Source organism: Phyllostomus hastatus, unplaced genomic scaffold (assembly GCF_019186645.2).
Source record: "Phyllostomus hastatus isolate PE091 unplaced genomic scaffold, TTU_PhHast_1.1 phas_contig_80, whole genome shotgun sequence".
Taxonomy (NCBI): Eukaryota; Metazoa; Chordata; class Mammalia; order Chiroptera; family Phyllostomidae; genus Phyllostomus; species Phyllostomus hastatus.
In genome coordinates this window covers 26,395,956-26,422,599 of record NW_025333960.1, presented here as the reverse complement: position 1 = coordinate 26,422,599, position 26,644 = coordinate 26,395,956, and the positions used below count along the sequence as shown (strand labels likewise).

The window sequence follows — 26,644 nt, the reverse complement described above, 5'->3', positions numbered from 1 at the left end:
GTCTATATGTGGTATTTCTATTTCATCATCAAAGCAATGTTGTGTGGTAACAGATGACAAAAGAGAGATTCAGCAAGTTAGGTAATCTGTGAAACACTCAGACAATTACATTTAGGAGCTGAAGTTTAACCCTGCATCTATCTGACTCTCTTCCATTAAGTCTTAGCATAGCATGAAATCCCTTCAGGGTCTGACGCCTGCCTATCTTTCTAGTCTCAAGTGTCACCACGCAGTCCTGAACATCCTCTGGTTCTTCCTATTGGAGTCCTTTACGTTGGTAACCAGCACTTCGTTCTGTGGGGGATTTGCTCATAGATTTTTTCCTCCTTGTATTATGTTTCCTTTTTCATGTTCATCAGGCTCATTCTGTTAAAACCCAACTGAGAATTTACTTTCTCTATGTAAGCTTTTTCGATTGTTTCAATCAATTCTTTCTCATTGTCTTCCTCACTCAAATAGCAGTTTGACCTGCCTATTGTGGGTCTTCCCATTAACACTGAGATTGAAGGCTAATAAGTTTTTATCTTCCACTGCCAAGCAGTTCGATATTTTAATCTTATCAGTCCAGCACCCAATGTAGAAATATCTTGATAATTAACAAAATAAAAATTTGTAAAATACATTTTACCAAAAAATCAAAAACTTCTCATAGTTCTTTTGGGGGTGGAGATACATAAAAATTGGACTATTAGAGTACTTACATCCTAGGACCAAGAATCCCATGATGAGTAGCCCAATGCCAGCAGGACCAAAATGCACATTATCTTGGTAAAGGGGCACAACTTCGATAGGTTCTCTTTGACCTGTTCCACCATTGACAAACGACTCATCAGTCTGTCCCCAAATGGTATTTTCACCTCCATTTGGGGTAGTTTCACCCCTAGCAGGGGTAACTACTATAGTAGATCCAGGAACTTCCCAGCCATCGCCTTCTAGGTTCATAATAACTGTACCAGTACAAGTTCTTTGAAGACCATCTGAAACAAGGTTTGAAAATGGAAGATATATTTTATACATTTAGTGTAATAATTATTGGACAGTACAAAACTTTTCTTTTTGCATCAATATTTATTTCAATGTCTTTGTTCCCATCCATCAGTAACTTCCTAAGTTGTCCCTTGTTCCTGACTCTGCTTTAAATCAAACCAAAATGATGACTAGTCCTCCTGAAAAACTATCTCATGTGTTGAGAAGCATAAACAGCAAACGCCACAGAAAGTAAGTATTGGCCAGTGCTGTGTTATAAGTCACGGTGGAGGCATTCTAGACTGTGTTCTTGCACATTTCTTATATTAGAGCTAGGATTTTTTGTTGGTTGTTTTAGTGTCTTTCTTCTTCAATTATATTTGTGTTTCTCTGTTTATGGGCTGACAAAATGAACATGATTTAAGCAGGCTGGTATATCATTTCTACAAAAATTTCTTAGTGATAAAGCAGCATATTCCCAAACTCACAACCAACTACTTATGCAAGAGGAAGGTGACACTATTGGAGGTGGGGGCAAATTTTCATTTCAATTAGAAGGTGAAACACCTTTGTTTTACAAACGGATATTCCTCATTTGCTTCTTGTCCTTAGAAGTTTCAGTTAAGACAAAATAATTGTACCAGTGCAAGTTCTTTGAAGAACATCTGAAACAAGGTTTAAAAGTGGAAGAAATATTTTATACATTTAGTTCCTTGACCAAACATAGAGGTCAGGACATTTATTATTTGTTTCAACTTAATTGTTCCACACTTGCTGTTTAGTTCATCAGACCAACCAACAAACTAACCAACCAGGCAACCAGTATTTCAAAACAGTGGACTGATTTTGAGTGCATGTGGTACAAAGGGCACTACATCAAAATGCATCTACGTTAGAATCAGCAGGCACATGGGCTGAAGCAGAGAGTAGTAATGACTGCAGAAGGGTGCAAGGAAACTCTTTGTGGTGATGAATATGCTCTAGATCTTGTTTGTGGCAATGTACAATCTATGTGCATGTGTACATCTGCCAACACTCATCAGGCTCTACACTTAATAAGAGTGTATTCATTAAATGTAAATTATAGCTCAATAAACTTGAAAAAGAAATACATTTGAATGTATATTTGTGTCCTTTTCTTGTAACAAGATTGGGTCATTAAATGTTATCAAGATAACCATATATTCATTCTATAGTATTTAACCAAAAAAATAGTACATGTGAGAGGTGATAAAAAAGATAATTTTAAATGAGAAAAGTGCTCAGACTGAAATTAAAAACACATTGCTGTAATCATTTACCTTTGATTTACAAAATCAGTCATATTCTACACCTATTTATACCTATTTACACCTATATATTTTACAATTATTAATGAAAGGAAGCTACTTGCATTTGTATTTTTATATAGTTGCTCTAACTATTCTTTCCTCAGTTACCTTAAAAGAGATTTATTCATCACATTTGCACTATTTGTTTTCTGTAGGACTCGAAGCTGAAAATTTGTGATTAGCAGTTGCTCACTACAGAAAAAACACATTACTGAAAGTTCCAGGTGTGACTGTTTTCTCCTTTAGACATAAGATTTCCAAAGGCAGCATCTACCATGTCAGAAAGTTTCCTCATCAACAGGTGCTAATAGCCCAGACTTCCGTGGTCCTGGTTATTCTTGCTGCAGTGTAGGGATGATGTTGATGGAACATTAGCCTTTTCTCTGACCCACTTGCAATTATTTACATGTGGTTGTCATGGAAGCATTTTTATAAATTCCATAATAACCTTTTTTTTGCTAACTATTCGCCTTATATTATTGAGATGTTGTAATAGACATGTAACATCGTGTATTTTGAGGTATACAATGTGATGATTTGATACACTTATATATTACAATATGATCGTCACCATGACAGTGTCAGCTAACATTTCCATCATGTCATGAGGTTATCGTTTCTTTTTTTGTGGTGAGAAAACTTGAGATTATCTCTTTCAAATATATGGTACAATTTTGTTATTTATAATCACAATGCTGTGCATTAGTTTGGCAGAACATATTTACTTAGTAACTGGAAGCTCATAGGTTTTGACCAACATCTCCACTTTTCCCGTGTTTATGGTTTTGAACCATGTGGATTGTTTTTAATTATTTAAACCCTTAAAACTTTTAAATATTATGCAACCCATGTTTATGAAGCTAAGCTTGCTGCAAAAGTCATTGTAGCATATCTTTTATGAAAGAAAATGTGATATATTATTCAAATTATATACACACTGCACTACTCCTGTCTATGAACTCAGGTCATGGAAAGCTAAGTATCGTTCATCCAGGTGCAAGGGAAAAGAAGCGGTAATATTTATGTGCCTACATGACAATTTACATGTGCATAGCATATACTCTCAACAACTTTTTGAAATATTACAGTCACCCTCATTACTGGTTATTACTAGTAACACTATTGGAATATTTCTTTACATTATAAGTATTTGAATACAGTGGGATACTGTATATAAATTGAAAAGCATGAAATTATATAAAGAAGCAAATAGAAACAAAGACAAAAACAGACCCATAGTAGCACCACCCAAGAAAAACTTGTGTTGATATTCTGTTGTATTATCTTTTGGCCTTATTTATAATGCCTAAAACTTACAAATTATTTAAGTTTTACTTATAGATCATGTGGCTCATTCTGTTTTATATTTTTTACTTTGAATTGTAAGAATTCTTCCATGTTTAAAAAGCATTTTAGCCCTGACTGGTGTGGCTCAATGGTTTGAGCACTGGTCTGTGAACCAAAGGGTTGCTGGTTTGATTCCCAGTCAGGGCACATGCCTGGGTTGCAGGCCAGGTCCCCATTGGGGGAACACGAGAGGCGACCACACATTGATGTTTCTCTCCTTCTCTTTCTCCCTCCCTTCCCCTTTCTCTAAAAATAAATAAAATCTTTTAAAAAATAAAAAGCATTTCATTAACATAGTTTCTGATGTCTATATAATTTCATATAAAATGAATGGTTTATCTATCCAGTTACTTATTATTCACATTGCTCTCAAGATTTAATTATTAAAGATAATGCTATAAGTAATATTTGTGTGTGTGTAGTCTTTTATATTTAGAGATTTTCCTAAGATTATTGAAATTTGGTAAAATAAGGGAATGATTTTGTTTGACATGGTTGTTTTTATCTCTATCGTATTAATACACGTGTGAGTTCAGTGGTCGGCCTTTGTCCATGGTGTAACCCTAGAGCCTGGCACAATGGCTGACGTTTGGTTGGGATTCAAGATATAGTTTGGGAGTTAATGAATAAAGATACCCCTGGAAGTACATCACAGAGACAAGCATAAATCCAGTCCATGACAGCAAATCCCATGCCTTTCATCTCAGCTCTGCTGATTCTAATGTTATTGTTTTGTTGTTATTTTTATCCCCAGAAGGTTATAATTTTTTGATGAGAAAAGGCATTCTTTCTCCTTGCCAGGACCTAACAATTTTGTAAGCTAAGTTCCAATTTTCCCTTCATATATCTAATAATGTTGATGTTGGATGTAAGAAAAGGAGTAACTAGCAATTACTGAAGCCAATTTCAGCACTGAATCAAAATAAGGTTTATTGATAGATGGAGTCACGTTTCTATTTGTAATATATAGTTTTAAAATTACATTATTTTGACTGATTGTGGAAAAATCATTACAACTTGGTACAAATTCTGAATTTTTGAGTGACTTAAAAGGAATGTTACTTTATTTTTGTTAATCCATACAGCAAGTGGAAATTGTCAACCCCTTTTTAGGATGATTGGAAGAGGAAAAACCCCAGTTACCCGAGGAGCTTCTCTCCTTCAGTGAGCAGCCCGATTTCATTTTATTGATTTTGAAGAGTAATATAAGATGCTTCTTCCAAAAATTTTTTATACAAAGTTTTACATCAACTTTCTAAAGATTATATAAAGTTAAGTTAGCTTGGCTTCTGGTCTATTTGAAAATAATTTTACAATAAATTTGCAATTTTAAAACTCAATTAATTACATTAATGAGAACTAACATTTGTGAAAGTCTAAGTGCTTTATGTATAGTAACTCTTTACATCTGTATTAAAGACTGAGGGATAAAGGGGGTTAAATAAATTCTCTAAAATCCCATATCTAGTAAGTGATAGTACAAGATACCAAACCAGTCTCACTCCAGAGCTCATGGTTTTATCCATTAAATTATACTGCTTTTCATATCAATAAAAATTGATTGATTTTATAATACCCAATATAATGAGTTTTGTTGGAAAAAGCATTACTTCAAAATACAGTGATCAAAATTTTAATTTCTGAGAATATACATGTATACATATACATACATATATACATATACATACATATACATATAAACTTCTTAGAAAGAAATATATAAATTGATCTCTTACCATCTATGGACAGAATTGTTCCTTCATATTTTCCATTAAGCATCTTATATTGATCCCAGGTAATTTTATTTCTCAAAGTAATTATTCCTGTCTTTGAGTCAACAGCAAGCAGATTGGCTGGATTATTTCCCATTACATATCTGTATTTAAAATTTAACAGTACAAATTAATGTCAGCTCTCTAACAGCAGATAGAGAGAGAGAGAGAGAGATATTTTATTTATAAAACATGTTTTTAGTCAGTGGGTCAGTAGTTACGGTCCCCACATGTACTTTTCAGTTATTAGAGACAATGTGTTGTTTTTTTTTTTTTTCAGGCAGTTCCAGGTGTTTGAGGACACTCAGAAACAGACCAAGATGTAAACTTAAGAAAAGAGTTTCTGAGCAGCCATTTCCGGTGGAATGTCTCTTATGCCCACTTGGATGTCAGAATTTTCCTTTGATACTTGCAATCTCATTTCATTTGACTTTGGTACCATCAGAACTAGCCTGGAAGACCCAGATCCTAGGACTTCCCCAGCTCATTAATAATTCCTAAGTGTTCTCTTACCACAGAGGTTACTTCATCATTAGCTTGGTCTCCCTATTTCCACTCCCCCTCTCCATACACACAATGACTTCATGGGACTTCTTTTGAATTCCAAACTACAAGGAATGTCCTTTCCTTGTGCTTCTGTCCTATTCTTTATTCTCTTTTCTCTCCTCCTCATCTTCCACTTCCATGTCTTTCCCCCCTCATTTACATTTGTTAAATGAAATACTGGTTAGTAACTCTCTGTCTCAGGTGTTGTGCCAAACTCAGGGAATAGGGCTGTAAGAGGACCCAGGGGTGGGGCTTGGGGGTGATCTGCCCTCAGTGAACTCACAGGGTGTGAGGACCTTACCAGCAGTGGGGGCACCGTGTGCTGAGAGCGCTAACAGAAGTGCTCGCAGGTGTGGAAAGAGCACAGAGATGACCTTGCAGAACTCATTAGTGAGGCCTTTCCCCATTGTGATTCTTGATCACAAGCACTTGCGTAAAACATGTGTGCACGTAGTCACACAGATTTGTATGATCAAGTAGAAGTATTTTGACATGCAAAGTTAAAATATTACATCACATGACTTTTCCTTAATCTACCTCACTTTTCATACCAAAGTGACCAAAGGCCAATACCAACTAAGTGCTGATTAAAGCAAAGAGAGTAACTAGATCTAATGGATTTCAATCTGGGCAAATAGGCGATGGGAACATCAGTCCATGCAATCTTCCAGGGTAAATAACCTTGATATGTGGTAGTCAGCTAATTGGTCAATAAAACGTATAAACACAGGAGTGTCAAACTCTAAAGATATATTTCCACAATTTGTAGCTTCACACTTTACATCTTGCACTTTGCACAAATTTTATATGTTCTTAAGTTGAGCATTAAGATAAGTAATAGTTGAGTAGTTAGTACTTTTTAGTAGTAGATGATGGTTTCAAAATAATGAAAAATATTTTAATTCATACTTAACATTTCTTAAAAGAACATATGTATTTAATTTAGTATGTGATGAAAATTAGTTGAAAATGTCAGTCTTACCTAACAGTTGTTGATGGTCCACCAGTGTCCAGATCAGTAGCTACAAAATCTCCCACTTTGTAATTTTGTCCCATCTTACTGTTTACTGCATATGTTTTTGAACCTGGACGGAACACTGGGCCTTCAATTACATTCCTCACCTTCACCGAGATTGCAGTCGCTGTGAGCTTGTATTGGGACATAATGGAATGATGAAATTCAGCTTTATTTCTAACACCCATACTAAGTTGAAGATTCTTCACAGCTTCATAATCTAGGGGCTAGAAAATACAGAGTGAAATAGTTTTACTATTAGAAGAAAAACATTCTAGAAGTGAAGGAAATTCTTTGGTAATAGGCAAAGAAATCCTTATGCTTCTTTCTTTAATTAAGTATAGTATAAACATACAATGTATTCTTTTTTATCTTTAATTCAGTAGAAACACATAAAATATACATAGTAAGAAAAAATCCAATTTTGTTAATTTCTTCGTTGCAAAAATTGGCAATGTATGATATGAGTCTCTAGTGTTGACCAAATTAAAAACTTAATGTAGATGGTCAATCCTTGCATTTTGTAGTGCAAAGACAGTTTATGTCAGCGTGTATCCCTTTGTGTCATTCAGAAAGTAGTTCTCTATACACAGATTATGGGAGGACACATTGTAGTTTCCGCCATTTGACTGGTTTTATCTATAAAGAACAAGTTAGAAGAAATTTACTTTTAATATATATGTGACTTATTTCAATAAGTCAGGTATTATTAGAATGCAGTATATAAATAATAAAAATAAATTCTTATTTTTTCAACATATTCTGGAAAAATTATTTTATTTTATAAAATAATCAAGTAGTCATTTTCATTATAAAAAAGGGTATCAATATGTATTACTCAAAATCCTCTATGCATTATGCCAAATATGTTTTTCTAAATTTTCAGAATAAAGTAACTTAGATGGCTGTTTATTCACAAACTGAACTCTTCACTTAGCAAAAATGTTTAGTCTTTGCTCTAATGTTGGCTGTATTTGCAATTCCAAGAATGGCTATAAAATCATGTATAACATATATATTATACAAAAACATAAATATATATTATGTGTAGTATATATTCACAGAAAAGGAAATAATATATGATATCATGTCTGGGAGAAAATTCAAAATCATTCCCATTTTACACATATTGAGAGGAGAGTAACTTTCTAAAGTGTTATAGTAGTTTGGTGTAAAATAGTTGGGGACTCAGTTTCCCCAGGGTGGAATCCCAGGTAGTGTAGTGGAAAGAATATGCATTCAATAGCCAGAGAGATGTGGGTTTGAGTGTCAGCCCTACTACCACTCACTAGTGATGAGAACTCAAGTAGGTTACGAACTCTCATGGAACCTCAATGCATTTGTCTGTAATGTGGGCATATCACCTATCACAGGGATGCTGTGAGGAACAGCCTAAAGCCTCTGCTCATGGCCTCACTAAATGGAAGCTATAGACATGGTGATGCTTTACGAAGACATGAAACAAGTGATCACACACTGCTAGGAGGACAGAATTCCTTAGGAGTCTGTTTCTGAGGACTATTCTGAAGGAATGAAATAGTGGAAAAGGAATTACATTTTACTATGAAGATCCATAGTGCACACACCACATACAGTCCATGTATAGCTTTCATGAATTTTCACACAGACTGGGTAGGTCGTGAAGCTTTCACTACCAGCTCCCTAGGAGTCCGACATTGCCCCTCATCTCTCAGAGGAAATTCTACTGCAGGGCGATGTGGTGCATCACTAGTGTGAGAGGGACACAGGAGAGCTCTAGGGACTTGGACCAAATCTCTAGTGCATTTATGTCATAGGAAACTTTGGTCAGCAGCCACAATGAGATGGGAATGTGATTCTGCAGTTACAGCTATTGAATATGAATTTCATAAAAAGACACTGGAGGAACAAAGAACTTTTATTTCTGTGATGAATATTCTTAGTGCATAATAGTTGTCATATAATGTTGACATGGACACATTTTTTAAAGACTAATATTAAATCTGATTCAAAATACTTTTCTAAATATTCTAAAACAAAACCTTAAGGATTGATCATACTTTGTTGTAAGCATTAAATACCTCTCATGTTTAAAAATTCTTAAAATTCATATGATCAGTGGTGGATTACTGTATAGATAGAAGTTTGACGAGTTGGAATCCAGTGCCTATGTTCATAAAATTATGTAAGCAAAAATACTTTCTATGTAAAGGCTCTATTACATATACATTTTAAAACAGAATTTTTTTCTTTCACACATTCAAGTTTGTAAAATCTTACCATTTTATTTTAAGATTAACATTTGCAAAAAGACAAGGAGAACAAAATATTTAGGATAATGATAGTATACCTTAATAACCTTTAAAATTCCCACATTTGTTCTTTCGTTCATTTCTATGTCAAACCAATTTCCCTCATTTCCAGAAATAAAGAAAATTACTGCCATCCAGTTAGCTGAGAACTCCTCATCCAAATCGATGACTCTAATTTGGAGCAAGTCTGAATACAGAGCATTTTCATCGATACTTATGGAATACTGAAACAAGAAGGAAAAAGAAAAAACCTTAATACAAACTATGTGAATCACAGAACTATGCTAAACTTATATTAAATGTTTATGGGTAATCATTATTTAGAAAAAAGATCTGTATTTACAGTCAGACTTTTCATTGTTCAAATGTTTTCTCCCTTGGCCTTATATAAACATCCTGGACAGAGTACAGGTCTACATCTGGGTTGTATGTGACTAAAGATAACATAGACATCTGCAAATAAGATCATCCAAACAAATGTTAGAGTGTGGTGAATGAAAAATTATTAATTTCGAGCCCTGGCTGGCATAGCTCAGTGGATTGAGTGCATGCTGCGAACCAAAGTGTCGCAGGTTCAATTCCCAGCCAGGGTACATTCCTGGGTTGCAGACCATAACCCCCAGCAACCACATATTGATGTTTCTCTCTCTCTCTCTCTCTCTCTCTCTCTCTCTCTCTCTCTCCTTCCCTTCCCTCTCTAAAAAAATATATAAATATAAATAAATAAAATCTTTAAAAAATTTTTTTAAATTATTAATTTCAAAGACAAATACTTACTGAAGGCATTTCCATGTATGGGATGTTGTCGTTGACATCGAGGATTTTAATGCTGCAGTCACACTCTGCCGACATACCACCTGCCCCGCCATCTCGGTCCGAGCCTCTTACAGAGAGAGAATATTGGCCATATTGCTGAAACACACATCACAAACCACAGCTGACACAGACAGTCTTTATTCTGTCTCATGCAGAGTTGTTTTAAAATGTTGGCTCAACAGTTACATAAATCTATGGTGGTGATAAGGGTAACCCAGATTATTCAAACTTCCCAAACCTCAGATGAAGCAACTGGATAGTTGCCACTGCTAGTCCCCAAAATATTTATCCAGCCTCATTTTTAAATAGCAAAATTTCTTAAATTTCTCATTCTTTATTCTATGCTCATATTTGAAAATGTTTATAAAGAGTAAAGTGGGTCAAAATGATTAAGAGGAGACAGATTAAATTTACCAAGATTTTTGGCTTGAAAATTCCATATCTTTGACAATCAGTCCCTGAGTGTGGAAAAAATAAAGAGATAAAATTGGTTTGCATTTTGGAGGGCGGTGGCAGCAGGTTGTGGTAGTGGAATAATTGATCTGTCTTGTTGATTCTACTAATTTTTAGAAGCTAGTAAGGGTTATGACTGCTCTTTAAGAAGCATGCACAACTGCATTCTTATTTGAAACTGTGATGTAATTTTAGAGGATTCATAGTTAGAGACATTTTCAGGTCTCTCCCTGGACCCCAGGGTAAGAATATCTGCTCTGGTGACATCCCAGAGAATGCAGAGTTCCTTCTCTCTTTCTAGTCTTCATCACTAAAACTCTTTTGACATTAAAGAACTTTCATTGGGTTCTTTAAGAAAGTTTGAGAAAGAGCTAATTAGGCAATTTCTTCTGATTGTAATGTTCAAACAAGTACAAAAAGAGATATAGGTAACCTAGAAACTGATGGCATTTGGATAATTAAGAACTGTAAATATAATCTGATTTATCCTAAACTTCTAGATCATTAACAGGGGAGTGTCATTTTTAAATAGCTATATTGAGCCCTGGTGGCTGTGGCACAGTGGACTGAGTGAAAGCTTACAAGCTGAAGAGTCACCAGTTTGATTCCCAGTCAGGGCATGTGCCTGGGTTGCAGGCCAGGTCGTGGGTAGGGGGCACGTGAGAGGCAAATGATCAATGTATCTCTGGCACATTGCTTTTTCTCTCTCTCTCTTTCTCCCCCCCTTCCCTCTCTCTAAAAGTAAATAAATAAAGTCTTTTAAAAAATAAATAACTATATTGATTAAAATTAACTTAATAGAATATTAAGTTTCTAATTGTTCACTAATTGTTTCTTATCTGTAAATGAAAACAGTGATCTGGATGTTGCATAATTTTTTTAAAGAGTTATTTTATAATTAATTAATTAATTTAGTTAGTTAGTTTTTTAGAGAGGGAAGGGAGGGAGAAAGAGAGAGAGAAACATCAATGTGCAGTTGCTGGGGGCTGTGGCCTACAAACCAGGCATGTACCCTGACTGGGAATCAAACCTGTGTTGCTTTGGTTTGCAGCCCACGCTCAGTCCACTGAGCTACGCTAGCCAGGGCTTGTTGCTTAATTTTTAACCATCATTCTGTTTTTGTAATTCATTTCCCAAAGGAGTCAATGGGCTGTCAGTAGGTATAACACAGGAGGTAAAAGGAGATTTTCTTGTTGTCAAGGGAACTTAAAATACACTCTGTTAGAGAAAGACAAAGTTGCTTAGCCTGTAAAAATTCTTGGAGCATCAGTCATGTTCATGCATTGTGACTCTCCAAGGTGGGAGATACAATAGCAAAATACTGAAAGCATATTTCATATACTCTCAGAATACAATTTTCTTAATTTGAGGCAAATCCTAAGTAAGATTAAGTTAAAAAAATGACAGTGTAAGTGTATGTGAGGAATCCCCATATTTTCATTATAAAGAGATTTTTGTCTCATTGCCATTATGGGAAAAGATTAGGTAATTAAAATTTTGAAACATAGTTCCTTTTTTTGTTTCTTAGGTACCCTTACTTTTAGAATCAGTTCCTATGAACTAATATCTCATTCAAAGAAAGAGAAATTACCTCTCTGTCTAGAAAACTATTCATTGTTCGAATTTCTCCAGTGTTTCTGTTGATAATAAACATGGGTGAGTCAGAAGGTTCCTGGCTTATGATCTTGAAGGCTATTTTTGAGTTCAGATTATTGGGTTCATCCGCATCAGTAGCGTTGAGTTTCATCACCAGTGTATCTAGAATATTAGGAAAGTTGACTGTGGTTGGACAGTTTGCATTTGTGTTATAATACAGTATATGACGTTTTCAACAAGGTGTTAGGGTTAGTTGGTTCATACGATGAGCACTCTACCATTTTTTCATTTTCCTTTTCTAACATAGTCATATATCAGTTCCTCTCCATATCTTTGCATTGACAAAACATTACGTTTTACTAAGAACCTAGATATTGCTGACAGTTAGAAAACAGAGAAATGTTTTATTTTGCCTTTCCATTTCTTATTCTAATATAATGCTTTTCTTTTTAGGTAGCTATGGTGAAACAAAATAATAGTAAGGCCAGACCAACTGTGTGTCAACTTTATAGCACTTTCTTGATATATGACCTTGGCCTCAGTTTCCACATCTGTAAGGGGGATGACAATAGTGCTATTCTCTTTGAGTTTATGAGAGAATTAAACAGCTTAATGAGGGAAAATCATATATACTTCCTACTGAATAATGCATACTCAGTAAATACATATTATTGTTCTGTTTTTTATGGTCCCTAGTTTAGTGCTAGGTAACTAGAAGGTTTAAAGAGAAGCTTGTTTAACTACATACTCTGTCCTATCCCTTATCTTTAGCATTAATTCTATAGGCTGTTTTGATGAACAATGATCTGGAAGCCAATATGTGCTTATTTACTTAATAAAGTCGATTACTTACTTGCATTAGAGTTTTCTTCTATTTGTCCTAGAAAAGTAGACATAGAAAACACGGGAGGATTGTCATTTATATCCAAGACCCTAACTCTGAGCTCAAGAACCCTCTCCAAATCTTGACCCTGAGCATTTACAGCCCGGCAGTAGATCTGAAAAATAAAAGAATAATAATTATATACTTCAAAAATATTACATTTTTACTTTGTTTAGTAACTGTGTAACTAAAAGAAAAATAGGACCTTACTTCCTACTGGAGTGTAAGCACAAACAGTACTTAAAATCAATAAGTACAGGTAAAAGTGAAAAAAATACCATTGAGAAAAGGTAACAAGATCAGTTACAAAAGGAAAACAAAAACATTATGATATCGTAGGAGGATGTAATGATTGAGGTAGATCTTGAAAGAGAATTTCAACAGGTGGAGCTGGGAACTAGCTGGGTGTTCCAGGCAAAGGGATTCATGTGAGGAACAAAAAAGTAATGAAAACTCAGTGTTTGAAATCAGGGATAGGGACTATTGGGGTCAAGGCTGTGGTGAAGAAGAGTCACATGGGGGCTTCAAAGAAACAGCATTCATCAGCAGGTCAGGGCTACATGGATGTTTGTATTATTATTATTAGGTGTGTACATGAGTACAATATAATGCATATTATTTTACCTATTTGGTATATTTCATACAAAATGCATGGTGCTTTAACAAGATCTAATAGGCTGGATGCAGATGAAGAGAGTTTGCAGCACAACATCATGGAAAGTGAGGCAGGAATATTAATTTGGAACAGAAGACTAAAGAATGAATATAGAATTCTGTCTTAAGAATATAGACAAGCAGTATGAGTGAAAGCAGCAAGGCTATTTTTGGAAGTATTTTTGGAGATGGATTGACAAGGTTTTACTAGAAGAGATTATAAAGTGAAAAAAGGTTTTTTTATTTCTTTATTTTTAATTTTAAGTATTAACAAGTGTGGACCATACTGGAAGAAACCTCCAGAGCAGGCATAAAAAAGCATGAAAAGGCAAAGTTGATAGAATAAGGTTCTTGAATACCAAGTAATTATGGGAGAATAGAAACTCTAAGGATACCCTTAAAAAACCCAGAAAATTCATCTTGCTTTTGGGTTTAACACAGAACATTTCTGAGAAGGCAGAGAGAATTAATTGTTGGAGTTTGTTGGTTTGTAGGAGTTAATTGTAGGAGGACTCAGATTTTTTAATGAGTTTGACATGAGGTCAGCTGCTTAAAATAGGAATGAAGTTAAGGGTTCAAAGAGTAAGCACTTAAGCTTTGTCACAGCTGCTGTAAGGGATAGAGGAAGATTCTGTTAAAGAGGAACTAAATCTTTCCAAGGAACATCCTGTGCTCAGGTGAGCTTGAGCAATGTGCGTCTGTACTAAAGTGTGTTTACTCAGAGAAGGCTCCTGTAGTAGCTATAGAATCATCACTTGGCATTGGGGTTATCAGAGACCAACATTCTCAACTGGATTAAAGAAAACGAAGTAAAGGTTGAGTGCTTGCCCTTCCACACAAATGCTCTAGCCTGCCACTGGGGCCAGACCACAGGTTAGCATTTTTGCTAAGGCACTGAAGCAAAACACTCACCTGCCACTCAGTGCTCTCTGTGTGTGCCTGGGTCACAGCTGCACATGAATTAAGAGACAACCAAAAACACCTATACTGACACTCTTGAAATGAAGTGAAGCATGAGCTGAGCTTGAGATAATCCCAACGTAATTTAGGCCTGAACATATACTTGTATATTGATACTGCATCCACTTACAATGAAAAATGGAGTGACTTCTCGATCAACTATGGACGTTATGTTAATTTCACCAGTTTTTTGATTAATGACAAAGACTCCAAAAGGTGGTTGATCAATTCCTACTCCAGAGATGTGGTATGTAACTTGCTGGTTGGCCGCACAGTCTGAATGGATCTGCAGAAAGAGCACATTTGAAAATATTACAGGATGCAAAATAAGTCTGTTATATTTGATATATAATTGGTGTCTTTTTTGACAAGTGCTGAGTGTTCTGTCCCTGTTATTTTGGGGGAAATTCTGAAGGTAGAGAATTATTTTACTAGATAAGTGGAATAGTTACAGTTCAAGATTTTCAATGATAATTGTAAGGGATGAAATTCAATTTGTATTTCTACCAAATAATAAAAGTAAAATATCACCCTAATACATCTAATTCTATGCAGTCATCATGTATGTATTCATTCATCATTCATTCAACATTTACAATTTGATCATATTATTCTCAGGTTCTGCTAGCACTAGGGCTGGAGCAGGGCTGTCCATGCCATCCTAAGGAGTTGACCAGTGTCGTTACTACCTAACTTTGATCTTTCAATTCAAAAAATACTTTTTAAATGTGGTTAGGAAGAAGATTGGGGTGGATTCATGTAGGTAAGAAAAGACTGTGTATATTTCCAGACAGCTCTGAAATCTGGAAATGGGGAGGATGTTTTAGCAGGAAAATAAGGAGACAACTTGAAATAAATGGTTATAGGAACCAGGACAGTTGTATTTGAAATAAATTATTGTATGGGGAGTGTCTCTTATATATATCATGTTATAGTGCTATGATTGAATGTGTGTCACTGTGTGTATATATATGTATGTATATTTTTTGTATTATGAGTGAATCAGTGCATGGGGATGTGTTTCTGAGTGTGCGCATGTGTATGTTCTTTACAAAGATGTAAAGGAAAGTGAAAGGAAAAAGATTACAAAAGATAGTACATTGCGAATCTTCATAAACAAACCAAAAGTAGGAATTTAATTCTAATAGATTATGAGGCAGAAAGAATATGCACTGAAATAGTTCCTCTAAATGTGCTAGGTAGTAAGCTCATTACTTAAATCACTATAATTTCAAAATCTAAAGTTTAGGGTAACACAATCATGTGTATTAATTTCACCAGTAAGGTGAGTCAGTGTTTAACTGTCTACATAAGTGCCTAAAAATTTTAATTTATCCTTCTCATGGCTTCAGTTTTCATAACCTGAATGAGTATTGTTCTGTTTTATATCATAACTTCTCAGTGAGATACATTCCTAAAATATTTAAAAGACAGGTTCTTTGAAACTATAACTTCATCCATTTGATGTTTGATTTTGTGTTTTGGGGTTGAGACTTACTTTGGCTATTGGGTTCCTCTTTGAGTTGTCTTCTCCTTCACGACAGGCTGCAGCAAACTTGATCCATTCACGTTTTTGCCTTCTGATTGTATGCCACTTGATGGTGCCATTTTTAGTGTTATAATCCCTTACCTTGAATGGGCAGGTTAAATAATGGTATCTATTAGCTTCTATTCATAATTCACATTCCATTAAAGAATTGGTAGGAGGAGTAATTGAAATGCCAGAAAGGATGCTTACTTGGGAAGATTGGTAATTTCAAAACTCTATTAATTTCAGCATAACATTAACTTTACTTATAAGGATGAATTTTATTTGGGGCGGGGGGCAGGGATATGTTGTTACTCCCAAACCATTTTTTCTGTTTTTAAATTGAAAAATTCAATTTATGTATTACCTGGATTCGAAATTCACTGTTAACTTCCACCACCACCTATAAAAATATGATAAACACAATATTTAATTTTTAAATAAGTGCTTTATAATTTATGTTAACAAATCATTAAAGAAATCAAACAATCTGAGTCATTAAAATTATTTTCTCAGTCTAGATAGCATGTGGACCTGGTTTGTCTCTCAGGTCTGATAACTATGCTAATTCTTTTTCTTTTAGTTTTTACTTTTCAATTTTGCTCTTCTTTTTTTTCTCACTATATTTTTTAAACTTTTTTCATCCTTAGTATATGAAGATACTTGTAATCATGTGAGCGAGGGTAATAATATAAGATAGAACTCAGTGGGAATGAAGGTTGGAAAATCAGGTTCTCTTAGTAAATCCTGTGCCTCAAGAGCTGGAGTTTTTTAGCGATGTTCAACAATAAGTTATAATATTCAAACTTTTGACTATAGTTTTAGCCTCTGCATAGACTCAGATGGAAATAGAAAAATACATTTTGGGATGAAGAAAGAATACGAAGCAGAGAATATCCAGAAAGTTTCAAAATATTTGCTTCTTCACATTCTAATTTTAAATGAATTATTTTCTAACATTCTTGAAAATCGTAAGATAATTTTTTACTTGCCTTTAAATATGAGAATATAAAGTTCTAAAATAAAAACAAAGAATTTTCTCTGTGTATAAATGATCGCACATTTGATATTTTAGTGTTCACACTAAAGAAAGTCGATTATGTAAATGCTTCCTTCCAAAGCAAGGAGAAGACATTTCAGAGTGCAAGGACTAATTGCTGGGTAAGCAACTTCTGTTAGTTTTTTCTTTTGCATTAAATAAGTGAGCTGGTCAAGCACAGCTCTGCCTACTTTCAGCTCAGCTCTGGTCTTGACTTTTATGTATTATTCATAGTGTTATATCAGAGTAATTTAACTTATTTTTCTCTAAAAACCAAAGTCATTTTTCAAAAACACAAGCACTTGTGTACTAAGGTTAATATGTCAGCACACTGAAGACATTGTAAAACATCTATACAAAACATTAGGTGTGGATTTGAAGGCTAGTTTGCATTTATTAAGTTTAAAATACACTTAGAATTAATACAGTGTGAATCGTTAGTTTTCATTTCTCCCTGAATAAGACATTTTTAACATCTACCTGAATTATTTTTAGAATTGCAAAGTATAAAAACTATTATTATAAACAGGCTTTACCTGTTTTACTAAAAAAATAAAATTATGGACTGCACTCTGGCCAGTGTGGCTCAGATGGTTTGGCATCACCTGCCAAACTAAAGGTCACAGGTTCAATTATCAGGGCACATGCCTAGGTTTCAGGTTGGGTCCCTACTCAGGGTGCATACAAAAGGCAACCAATTGATTATTCTCTCTTGTACTGATGTTTCTCTTCCTCTTTCTCCCTCCTTTCCCCTTTCTCTAACATCTGTAACAGTATTCCCGGGTAAGGATTCAAAAAAATTAAGATTTGCGTTTTAAAAAGGCTAAACGTTGCCCCAGCTTGTGTGGCTCAGTAGATTGAGTGCTGACCTGTGAACTGAAGTGTCAGTGGTTTGATTCCCAGTTGGGGCTGATACCTAGGTTGTGCGCTAGGTCCCCAGTTGGGGGTGTTCAAGAGGCAACCACACACTGATGTTTCTCTCCCACTCTTTCTCCCTCCCTTCCCCTCTCTCTAAAAATAAATAAATAAAATCTTTTTAAAAATGCTACTAATAATGTCAAATATACTAAATAACTTTTACAGTGAGTTTTAATTATAACATTAAATTAAAATAAACTTTAATGTCTAAGTACATAGTTTTTTAAAAATTGCCTTAGTTGAGAAATCAATAAAATTTGTATTATGGTCAATGTGAGTAATTTAAAAAGATAATATTTTATTATAGGAGTTATATACTCATGGTATATATTTAATGTTAATCATTATCACCATTACACTCAGTAAATGATAACTAAGTACTAGACAAAATGTTTAGAGAAATCCATTCATTTAATTTTCACAAGTACACATGGTTAATACTATAATCATCTTAATTTTACAGATGAGGAAATTGAGGTTTCAATATTAATGATTACATACAATCCAATACAATTCAGCCTAAATTTGTGCTTGAGGTGTAGATTTTATAATTAAATACAAAATAGCCTATTTATGTATATTGCTAAATGAAATATACTACAGAGGAGTGACATTACAATTTTGAGAATTCAAAACTAAATTCCAACTTTAATCTAATCTCATATTATCCTTGTGATTAAGAATGCTCACACACAATAAAAACAGCAACAGTCATACTGGGGGAGGGAGAGGAAGAAAAGCAAATGGATCAAATGGTTTGGACAGGTAAATGAAATGTTATTGTAGAGTACTGCTTGAGTGCAGAGTTGAAATGATGTTAAGTCACCTGTGTGCTTCTTGCTACCTTGAACTCATGAAGACTTACTCCTCTCATTTGTGGGTGTTGCAGATGGGATTTATGTCTTTGGAAGCCTATTCTTCATCGCTACAGGATTGCGTATTCATCTCTTTTCTCTCTTGCACTTCCCTCACCACACTGAAGTGTCAGCACCACTGCTTGTTTTGCAGAACCATGCCAGAGGCCACTAACCTTCTCACTTTATGAAACTGGGTCATTCTTTTTGCCATGAGAGGCAACTTAGGCAGAAGACCAAGTAGGTTTCAATATATAGTCAAGCTCTCAATTGGAATAGCAATTAAAAAACTGCCAGGTCTTCTTAAAAAATATGTTATGCTGACATATCCATATTGCCTTTTGCTCAGAGTGTAAAATAAACTCTGAAACAAAATCTTTCTTTGACCTTTAAGGCAAAATGATGAGATTCAAGGAGCATTAGATAGACTCAGAAAATGTCCAATGTACTACCTGCATTCTCTGAGCTTTACTTTTCTCATTCAACAAATGATGGGCATTGACTAGATTTCACACAGTTCCTTTTTTGAATTCTAACATCAAATCTCTGTGCAGTAGAAAAATACTGAAGTTTCTTGATGATGAGAAAGACATGATAAAGTTGTGGATTTTAATGAAGCCTCTGATAACATGATGGAAGTGGTGGGAAGAGGCTATGATTACAGGCAACCAGCAGTTGAATTTCCACATTAAGTCAGTCCAGAGATGAGACTGGGAAAGATCCTCGGGGAGATACAGCTGGGTTGAAACTGACAGGTTTGAGAACAAGTGGTGTGTGGGTGTGACAACAGGGAGGATCTGAGACCATTGCAGTTATAAACTAGATCAGGAGCAAGACAGAAGCACAATTTAGCAAGTTAGAACACATACTATTTGGGATGCCAGAGCAATGCCTGGTGAAGATGTTTAGGAATTTGAAATATGTGTCAGCACCATGAACAAAACTTTAGGCCTGATACACAGATGAGGGATACCAGCTCAGATAGAATGGTTGGAATCATGGGAGAATTTTAAATCCCTGAAGTAGAGAACACAGGAGAGAAATAGCCCATGGCTGAGGATGATAGCAGGGGAATTTCCACATTTATGTAACTGGGAACCATGACAATAAACAAGAAACAACAAAAGAGGGAAAAGAAGTGGCTAAAGAAGTAGGAGGAAAATATAATGCAATGTCATGGGTGTCTAAAGAATGAGAACTGAAAGGCAGACAGACTGTGAACAAGTGTCAGATGATATACAAAAGTTGAACAGGGTGAATCCTGAGGTCCTCTGAGCTTTTCTGTAACTTTGAAAAGTATGCTTTCAGCTGGATGGAACGGGCTCTTCCTGACTGACAAGGAGTGGGGGACATGATGAAGGAGAAGAGGATGTTCAGATGCCACTTTTTTGAGAAATGTGGTGATATAAGGAAACAGAAGAGATAGTAGATAAAATGAAGTGTACAAGGAAATTTTGGGGGAGAAGGAGATGTTGATTTTGAAGGCAAAGAAAGAGGAGAAAAGGAGATTTTGATTTGAAACAGGAGGGGTGAGAAAGTACTTGCTGGAGGTATGTGATGAGCAGGAGGGAAGCTGCAGAAAGGGTTTTGAGGACACAGGGTAAGGAAGAGTGAAATGATGGAGATTAAAATCAATCGATTAGGACACAGAAGTTGAAGGACATCACACTGCATCATTCAGAACTACAGTAAGGATAAAATTGTTTTCTGGCAATTAGGGGAGCAATATTGCTTCCAAAATAATTTGGGAATATACTCTGTGGAGGCTGTCTAGGAGATTTACTTAGAGATAAATACAAGGGTAGTCAAGTGCATTGAGTACTTCTCAGTCTCTTGCCCCCTGGATATGGGCATTGGGTTAAGTACTCTGTCCTCTTCTGTATATGAGACTAAAACCCCTTTTAGTGCTAAAATTCCAATAGCACAGAATAATCACTTGAAGTGAATCAACAATGACAATTACCATCATCTATATTTTAGAAGCCAATCCATATGTATTTTTTAAAAGCAAAACCTAACAACCACAGGATTTAAGATTGCATGCTAATTTCAATGAATCAATAATTATATCATTTTTAGTTCTTTTAATATAGAGTTTTACATTTCTTTACTGTAACAATAATGGTCTTGAAAGTAGTAATTTATAATTTTTATAAGGAAAACCTCTTGTGTTTAATAATTGTGAGGTGGTCTTCCAGTTACTTGTCATTTTTTTGTTAAGTATCACTTTCTAACATATTTAAGTATTATTGATAGACATCACAAGAATGAACTTGAGACAAAGCTAAATATAAAAGATTACTTCTTTTATAGAACCCGTTTTGTATTTCCTCTTTATTACTTGCACAAAAGCTAGCGGTCTGCAGTTGATTTCTTGATAGGCTGATTTCTCTTATTTGTTCATTGGTTTATTTATTTGACAAATATATATTGATGTATATATGTGGGTCCAAGGCTGTAATAAAACCTTTAATGGTTTAAGTGCTAAAAATATTGTGGTAAGCCTTAGATGAAATGTAAAGTTAGTGTAATACTATATCATAAAAATAAGTGTTAGGGAAACTCAACGTGATTATTTCCCTGTTTAGGACCTTGACAATTTTTGGAGTGTGTAGGGGAAGGAAAATATAAACTCTACAAAAACTCCCTTCTGATGCCTCTATGTTGTGTGATTATGTACCTACTGAGCAATCTTGCATTGGCGCAATGTGCTATGAAAGGTACAAATGTGAATCAGACAGAACCTGCCCTCAAATAACTTATAGTCAAGCAGTTTTATGAGCAACAGGCAGCCATTAATTTGTGGGGCTGTGGTTTTTCATTAGACAATTGTAAAGGACTTAGCTCTATTCTCATAGACCAGTGAAGGGCACGATCAGCAGCCAACAGCATTTAAATGACTTTGACCCACCCAAGTATATTAAAGGAAATTGCATGCCAAGCAGTGTCAGCAAGAGTGGATGACCCAGCATTCCGTATGGGTGCTCCCTCACTGGAGGGAACAAAGTGAGTCTAATTGCACTGCCAAGCACGTCTCCTGCTTGCATGTTAGGTGATAACTGTTAGAACATGGGAGCGTTTAGCAACAATTTCCTTGAAGAATGCATGGTGAAGAGTTATGAGAAGTTCCGTGCTCTGGGTATAAACAAGAGTGTTGTTTTTCTGGATCCATGAGCCCTGTTAAATAGGTGTGTCTTGTCCCTTTGGGGCCAAGTCTTCAGATTAATCAAGGGGCAGCATTTTAAATTTATCAAGGCAGCAATTTTTAGTGCTTTGGGTTTTTCTAAAGCCTAGTTCAGGCATGACAGTGTTTTACTCTGTGGCAATAGAAACCAATTAAATGATGATTAATGTGTACTGTCCATTTTCAGGAAGTTTCTAGAAGATGCTGGTCTTAACTATGCCATGAAATCTGCAGTTAAGAGCCCCATGTAAATGGAAATGATTTTGCTTAACCACAATTTATAAAGTTTACTAAACAGGTGAACCAAAATACTGTTTCCATTTTTTATGAAATATTTACTGAAATACTAATATTTATGTATATATCATTATAGTATGTGTTCCAGAAATTATTAGTAGTTTGTTAACTCTTCCTTCTCATCATCAGAGAACATAAATACAAAAATTTAAAATGTCCCTTTCAAGCAAGTTGATGAAGTATGTAATAAAGTGTATACAGGGTGGGAACAAGTATTTTTACCATTTTAATACAAATAAATAATACAAGAATTAATAAATAATAATACAAGAATAAACTCTGTGCTTAGCTTATTCACTACTGTAAATCTACTTTTGCCTACACTTGTATTATTTTTGTGTATTTTTGTCCAAGTGCTGGGAAATACTCAGATAAACTCCTGCTTAAATAATAAATAATTTCAGCTAAGTTCAAAGTGTGGACTTAGTTTATCAGGTGGTCACAGGGCTTTTTGAGAGAGGAAATATTAACCATGAAAATAGAAGAAGCTAGGCTGATATGATGTATTGAAGAAATTGGATCACTTTTGGTGCTAGATCAAGATAAATTTAGTTGAGTTCTTTGCTGCAGAAGTGTGCTTTCTAGAAAAAAGCACCTTGAAAGTATATTCATTGTACTCATTGGACCTAAGAAATTTGTGAGTTTTAAAAATCATTAGAACTACAAAAACTCTACTAGTTCCACTTTCACTTTCCCACAGTGACCATGACACACCTCATACCATTGTCACAAACATTCACAGAGAGTTCTTGTACTTGGTGCATAAATAACATTATTCCCTAGCTTAGAATAGCACCCCCCATACACTAATTTCATGGAAACAAAAAAGTGCAAAAAATTAATGCAGATCAAATAGCATTTATTTGACTTGCTGTGTTATAACAGATATAAGCTATTTTCTTTCCAAAGACTTGTCTAAATGGAATAATCTTGTGGCAATATAGACCACTATAAAAGTGTTTCCTCACTTTTATTCTCCCAGCTTTAATGGACTATTTTGAACAAGGTCTGTACCTTCAGGATATTGAGCAGACTACACAACATATTTGCAATAGATGGCTGCCAGCTCTCAAATGGATTGGCATTAAAGGTACTACCAATTTAAACATCAAAAAGGTATTCAAAATTGTCCAACTATGCTCCCTACTGTAGGTTTTCACTTATCAACTTTGAGAAGAGAAGAATATAAAGGCTTTACATAAAATTCTCTCTTTCTCTCTTTTTTTGTAAAAGCAAACATTCACAGTGAGAGTAGCAGAAAGGTAAGTGAAAGAGTCTTCTATAGTGGTGGTTAGCTTTCAGAAAAAAGAAAGTATTTTAAAGCAAAAATAGACTACATAACTCCAAAAGACATTTATCCAAATCAAATGGTTAAATCATTAGTGAAAATAAATTATGATTTTCCAAACCTTAGAAAGTAAAATGCTTTACAAAAGTGTTATAATAATTTAAAAATGAAATATTTGAATTCATCATAGAATGAGTTCTTTGAGAAATAATATTCATAAGGCACATGGGAAACTTGTGATTGATTCTAAAGTAAAATGTGGCAAAAAGAAACAAATAAACAAACAATTCACACAAAAGAAACCGATCCAGACTCTGAAAATATAGTAAAAATGCCCAGTAACCTCTGTACAAAGAGAGAAAGTTCACTAAGGATACATGATTTTGATAAAATGATACATTTTACTGAAGAATGACTAATTGGAAAATGGCTGTTTAAAGAAATTTTATAGGATGTAATTAAAAATGATCATAAGTATAATCAAGTAAGTATCTTATAGACTTATGAATGTACATAAGCATCTGAATAAATAATCAACTGCAATTCTAATAGGCCTTAATAGATCGAATCGATATGAAATTAAAAATGAAAGTATTCTTTCATTTCACAATGTACAAATGCTCCCGTATTCAAATGACAAACTGCATAATGCTCATTAATCCCTGCCACATCCCAAGTTATGATATCAACTGATCCTAAAGATCCCTTAGAAAGTCCACAGAATAGAGCTTGTGTTTAAAGGGCAACATAGAACTAAAGCTGCCAGCTGATTGATATTTATTTGTAACTAAATTCACTGGTTATGGTGTGTCTTAATTAATAAACTGAATTAAAACTAATCTTGAATCAAAGACCTAACTTGTTATTATAGAAACCCAACAATCCAGTTAAAACTTAAGCAAGTAGAAACAAATATGAACCACAGCACTACATGCATCCTGTCAGACTGGGTCATGATTTAACTGGCACTTGCCTCTTTGGATTATGTTAATTTCACTGTTAGGGAGTCTGCGGTTCAGAAATTTGTGGTATGAGTGAAACTGATGCAACACACAGGTACTGTACTTAGTATTGACTTTAAAAAGAGAAAACTAATAATGTGAAAGGGGGACAATGGTATGACTTTTTATTACATATGTCTGATAATTACTGTGCAACTTGTATATCATAGTCATAACTGATTTTCTATTAGTAAAAACAAGTAGTATAATAATTATACTTCTTAATTATAGCCATTCCTTCACTTACTATGTCATTTATAAATCTACCATACCACCACTCTTTTGAAATAAAAATATTGTTTTGAATAAATTCAGAGTTTAGCAATGTGGGACTTTCCATATTAGTCATGGGGATCCCAGGCACATATAGAACCAATGAGGTTATCTTGATAGTGAGACCAGTCACAAATTGCTGATTTTAGTTTACATGGGTCCTATTCTTATGTTTTTAAAAACTGTAGTAGATCTACCAGCAAAGATAACAAAAGAGTATAAAAATGTCTAAGTTAAAAATTAGGACACACCTGTTTTATTACATTAAAAGCCCAGCTGCAAAAGAGAATTTGAACAACAAAGTGCTATTAACGAGTGAGATGACTCCCCCAAATTTCATATTTTCTCAGAATGACATAGCAAAGACTTTGATATTGTCTGTCACAGACGTCATCTGATGAGCTGACACTGATGCATTAATATGATCTCAAGTCTTCAATTAAAGAGAGAAACACTATTTAAAAATCTGGTTCATAAAATCAAATTGTCATTAACATAAATTTTAATGGGTTTATATTAGAAGTAATACTAAATAACATTTTCTAAAAAGTTCTCACTTGTTGACAACAAGAGTGATCATGAAGGATTTTTAACAGAATCTACTTACCAGAAAAACGAACAACACTGCAGCTGTTCTGAAATGCCAGTCCATCACTGCTGGGTGCTCTTACATCCAAGACCAGGGGAGTGCTGTCTGTTCTCTGTTCTTTTTCTTCCCCCCTGATCAGCTGATGTCTGATTAAAATAACTTGTCAGTAGATGTTCTACATGCAGGCTTTGAGGTGTTTCTGCCTTTGCTGGGAGAAGGACTGAAGGTAGGTATAACCAGTCTAGATCCCCACCCTAAAAACTTGGGTTGGTCTCATGAAGATGCTTAACAAGATCATCCTAGCTCCCAGGTAAAAGCTTAGGACACACCCTTCTTCAGGCCGAAGGCAGCTCTCTGTAAGAGATGGCGTATTCACTCCTTTACTGAAGGTTTTCAGTGGCAGGCATTTAAAATGGTCAAGAGCATAGAGAATGCAGCAGTTGATAGGGGCTTTTCATACTAAGCTCTGCTCACAGGTTGTTTAGGTTCTTCCCATATTAAAAAGCCAAGGGGAGTCTGGATGTGAGCTTATAGTATTTCAAGAGGATTATCTGGCTCATGCTCATAGCCAGACACTCAGGATATAGTAGAAGACTATAAACTTTCCATTTCAGTTGATGTTAGGAAATACCCAGTCATTTTCAAAGTTGTTCTTTATGAGACAGAAAATCTGCTACTGTTAACAGTGAGAATTTTTTTTAAACATCTGTTCATGAAAGCAAAATTCTGATACTTACAATCATAAGGTCCTCTGCTTTTAAGAGACCAGCCTAAGTCCAGGGAAGTCTCTGTTTTTAGTTCTAAATGATTATCTTCTGTCCCCAACAATTTTTCTCTCTTTCAAGTTGCCTTTTTCAAGTAAGGTAAAATATACTAAAATATCGCTAAATCACATTAAAAGTAAACAATCAAACCTCCAATTAAAATCCTGTTGATAATTTTTAAGATGCAGATCTGTGCCTGGAATACTAATGGACACAAAGAAGCTGCTCTTCAGGAGAGGTGGGTTAAGTCAGTGACGATTCCCAAGCACAGAGCCAAGG

At 34.8% G+C, this 26,644-nt stretch overlaps 1 pseudogene; it reads right to left on the bottom strand.

The window, feature by feature from the left end:
* The window catches only part of LOC123826392, a 38,835-nt pseudogene extending 13,008 nt beyond the window's left edge, over positions 1-25,827 (bottom strand).
* Positions 25,828-26,644: the final 817 nt, after the last annotated feature.